General features: G+C 44.7%; 1 pseudogene; it reads right to left on the bottom strand.

The window, feature by feature from the left end:
* Window positions 1-1,074: 1,074 nt before the first annotated feature.
* Window positions 1,075-4,334, bottom strand: LOC148919197 (uncharacterized; annotated as a pseudogene).
* Between the last annotated feature and the right edge of the window lie 463 nt (window positions 4,335-4,797).

Below are 4,797 nucleotides of genomic sequence, written 5' to 3'. Positions count from 1 at the left end.
AGCGAGGACTTAGTTTTCCCCGCCTTCCAAATCTTATTATGCCCTTCCAAGGTGATAACTTCAGAAATACCCAATCACCAACCTCAAACTGAAGGTCTTTCCTTCTATTGTCCGCATAACTCTTTTGTCGGTCTTGGGCTGCCTTGAGTCATTCTCTAATTATTGTCACCTGTTCCTTTGTTCGTTCAACATCATCGGACACCTCCAATCTGTTCTCACCCACTTCATCCCAATAGAATGGAGTTCTACACTGTTTCCCATACAAGGCATCATATGGGGACATCTTAATACTAAACGCTTGGTAACTATTATTATAGGCAAATTCCATAAGTGGCAACTTCTCATCCCAGTCACCCTAATCTGCAGTAAGCTCTCAGCATATCTTCTAAAGTCTGGATTATCCTCTCAGATTGACCATCTGTCTATGGGTGAAATGCAGTACTAAACCGCAATTGAGTTCCAAAAGCCTCATTTAACCTCGCCCAAAAACAGGAGGTAAACCGTGGATCTCTATATGAAATAATAGATACTAGCACCCCATGAAGTCTCACTATCTCATCTATGAAGATCTTGGCCAACTTATTTAGGGTGTAGTTTGCTTTCACTGGTAGAAAATGAGCAGATTTAGTGAGTCGATCCACTATTACCCAAACTCCATCATGCTTATTCTATGTTCGGGGAAGCTTGAACACGAAATCCATGGTAATATGCTCCCACTTCCATTCAGGAATCGGAAGTGGTTGCAACAACCCTGATGGTTTCTGCCATTCAGCTTTCACTTGCTGGAAAATTAAGCACTTATCGACATATTCTGCTATCTCTTTCTTCATAAAAGGCCACCAGTAATGCTCTCTCAAGGTATGATACATCTTAGTGCTTCCAGGATGCATTGCAAAAGCTGAACTATGAGCCTCCTCAAGAATTTCCCTTTTTAAGGCTTGATCATTAGGGACATATAACCTGGTTCCCACTATTAAGGCTCCGTCATTTCTTATCAATAGTCATTTCACTACCATTCTCCACTTCTAATCGTAATGTGAAAATCAAAGGATCCTGGGATTGGGCGACAACTATTCACTCCACTAGTACTGGTCTCATATGAAGAGTAGCTAACAATGCTCCCTGATCATCCACACTTAGTTCAACTCTGAGCTTCCTCATCTCCACCATAATTGGCACATATCTCCCTCTGAAATAAGCTATAGATCTTGAGGATTTTCTGCTGAGTGCATCAGCTACAACATTAACTCTTACCGGATGATGCTCAATGATACAATCATAATCTTTAATCAACTCTAGCCATCTTCTTTGCCTCAAATTCAGCTCCTTCTGAGTGAATAAGTACTTTAAACTTTTGTGATCCGTAAAAATCTGGCAAGTTTCTCCATAAAGATAGTGTCGCCAAATCTTCAAGGCAAAAACCACTGCAGCTAACTCCAAATCATGAATAGGGTAATTCAACTCATGCTTCTTAAGTTGCCTAGAAGCATAAGCGATCACCCTACCATGCTGCATTAGCACACAACCAAGTCCCTGTTGGGATGCATCACTGTAGATAACGAAGTTCCCGCTATCATCTGGAAGTGCTAAAACCGGAGCGGTGGTCAACCTGGTCTTGAGTTTATTGAAGCTCTCCTCACACTCATCTAACCATTCAAACTTTACTCCTTTCCTTGTCAAACGAGTGAGAGGCACCACTATAGCAGAAAACCCTTCCACAAAGCGACGATAGTACCCGCTAACCCGAGAAAACTCCGTACCTCAGTAACATCGTTGGTCGTGGCGATTCCTCTGCCTCAATCTTCGGGGATCAACACAAATACCCTCTGCAGAGATTTGCCCCAAGAAACTAACTCTATCTAGCCAGAATTGGCATTTACTGAATTTGGCATACAACTGCCTCCTCCTCAAAGTCTTCAGCACAATTTCCAAATGTTTCATGTGTGCCTTCTCACTCTTGGAATACACTGAATGTCGTCTATGAACACAATCACAAAGTGGTCCAAGTAACGTCGAACACCCTGTTCATGAGATCCATAAACGCAGCTGGTGCATTTGTCAACCCAAATGGCATCACCAAGAACTCATAGTGCCCATATCTCGTTCGAAAAGCTGTCTTAGGCACATCCTCTTCTCTAATCCGTAATTGATGATACCCAGATCTCAGATCAATCTTAGAGAATACCTTGGCACCCTTTAACTAGTCGAACAAATCATCAATACGAGGAAAAGGATACTTATTTCGCACTGTGACCTTGTTCAACTGTCTGTAGTCAACAAATAACCTCATGGTTCCATCCTTCTTCTTAACAAATAACACTGGAGCGCCCCAAGGTTAAAAACTAGGTCGGATGAAACCTTTATCTACCAGCTCCTGCAACTGAGTCTTTAATTCCCTCAACTCTGCTGGTGCCATTCTATATGGTGCTTGAGAGATAGGATTCGTTCCTGGAACGAGCTCAATGGTGAACTCAATCTCCCGGTGAGGAGATAGCCCAAGAAGATCCTCAGGAAATACATCCGGAAACTCTTGTACCACTGGAACATCTTCCAATTTCAACCTCTTATCTCTGGTATCAATCACATGTGCTAAATATCCTGAGCACCCTTTTCTAAGCAACCGTTTTGCCGTCACAAATGAGATGAGGCAAGATGGAAGCACTCTGCGCTTGCCATAAAATGTCACTTCAGTCGTCCGGACTACGGAAAACAACCTCTTTTCAGAAGCAATCTACTGAGGCATGATGTCTGGCTAACCAATCCATCCCTAGAATGACATCTAAGTTAACCATTTCCAAGGGAATCAAATCTTCCTCCAGAAATACATCTCCCACTAACACTATACTATCTCGATACACCGTACCAACCTTAAAAATTTCTCCTGTAGGCACGGAGATCGCTAGTTCATTCCATAAGGCTGAAAGTCTTACATTAGCATTGTGGGCAAAACTAGGTGTAACAAAGGAATGCGTAGCCCCAAGGTCAATCAAAACTCTAGCAGGAACTCCAAAAATTGGTAAAATACCTGTGATCACATCAGGTGACGCCTGTGCTTCCTGTTGGGACATACTGTACACCTGCTGTGGCTCTGGAACATCCACCACGTCCCTTCATTGTTGTCACCTCTGCTAGCAACACTGGTTTGGGCCTAGCACTCAGACGAGGCCCTCCAAACCGAGATGTCCCCGATCCGCCGAGTGCCGTCCCCACGAGTTGATGCAACTGTAGTCTCTCCACCAGAGAAACATTGGGCACTCCTCAAAAATGTCCAGCCGACCGGTGGTAACACCAGTGATGCCTTGTCGGCAAGTCCCAAAATGGTACCTGCCACACTAAGCACACTGAGTACGATTCTTCTTGCCGAGGCCGATCGCAGTGTCTCCCAGGTACACTCTGGTTGCACCGCCCCAGAGCGCTCCTTAACTACCACTACGATTGGAACCTCCGCTAGAATCGCCCGGTCGGAAACCTCCATAATCGCTGCCACTAGATGACCTCGAGCTATAATTGCCTCCCTTGATGACCCCGACCGACCACCCATGTCAAATTATCTCCTGCGAGGTTCACCCCGCACTCGACCATCATCCGACTACTCTCTATCAAATGGCGAACATCACCAAATCCCCAAAGTTAGTCACCACGACTAATCATAATGTCTCGGATGGAGGCCTTTAACCCTCTAGTAAACAACTGGCACTTCTTGTTTTCATCCTCTACCAGTGAAACACAATACTTAGACAATTCATTGAACTTCTTCTCATACTCAAGTACTGTCATCGCTCCCTGCTCCAGATTGCGAAACTCTTCCATTTTCAAATTCTGTAAGCCAGTGGATAATACTGACTATCAAATGCGGCTCGAAATAATTGCCAAGTGATGGCCGATGGATCCCGATATCTCCTTTTAACGATTCCCACCAATGTCTAGCATTTCGACAAAAAATGTGGCTAGGGCCACTCTGTGATTCTGGGGAACCCTCATCACTTCCATGATTCACTCCGTCCTTTCTATCCACTCCTCACCACTGTTGGATCACCATCACCATCAAAATCTGTGGCCCCTATTCTCTTAGCTTGATCCGCATATCCTGGGAGGGATTTCTGACTGCCCGGTCCTGGATAGAGCTTGAGTCAACAACTCCAAAGTCTGCTGGAAGTTGGGATCTCCCGGCATAGTGGGCACGGCCAGAGCGGCCTCGATGGACCTCCAACAAAGAGCTGCTCTAACGGTTCTCGCACCGGTGTAGGAATGGGGATTTCCTCTTGCTCAGGGGGATCTTGTCCCTTAACTCGACGACGTCTGTCCTCTACGAAGCCACCACGCTTAGGGCCCATGCTTACTGTCACAAGAAACAGATGTTCAAGAAATGGAATGCACGTGTGAAGTCTAGGAAGTTAAACCTAATGCTCGATACCAAGTTAACAGACTACCCAAATTCCACTTTGGAATCCGAAATGAACCTCGCTCGTGATCGACACTTGGTGGTGCGAGCATAATTGACTTGGTTGCCCTTTACCGATTAGAAACTTAATTCCTTAAATCCGACTTCGCAAAATTGGCAGAGTCTCCTAAATCGAACGTTCCCAAAATTTACACTGTCAACAAGCACTTAAATATATACACCAATCCAAGATACAAATAAAAGTATGTTCCAACAATTAAATACGTTCCAGGCAATATCGAGCAACTATACAAGTTTTTTACAAATGAGGTAACCACTTGTGAAACCAAGGAACCCTACATCAAACGGGAAGAGCGGGAAGAGGAAATGCCCTATGGTGGCTCTTGATGCACGTC

Source organism: Prunus mume, linkage group LG3 (genome assembly GCF_029339155.1).
Source record: "Prunus mume cultivar Tortuosa linkage group LG3, ASM2933915v1, whole genome shotgun sequence".
NCBI classification, from domain to species: Eukaryota; Viridiplantae; Streptophyta; class Magnoliopsida; order Rosales; family Rosaceae; genus Prunus; species Prunus mume.
Note: the sequence above shows the minus strand (reverse complement) of the source record. Positions and strands in the feature narration are given on the sequence as shown.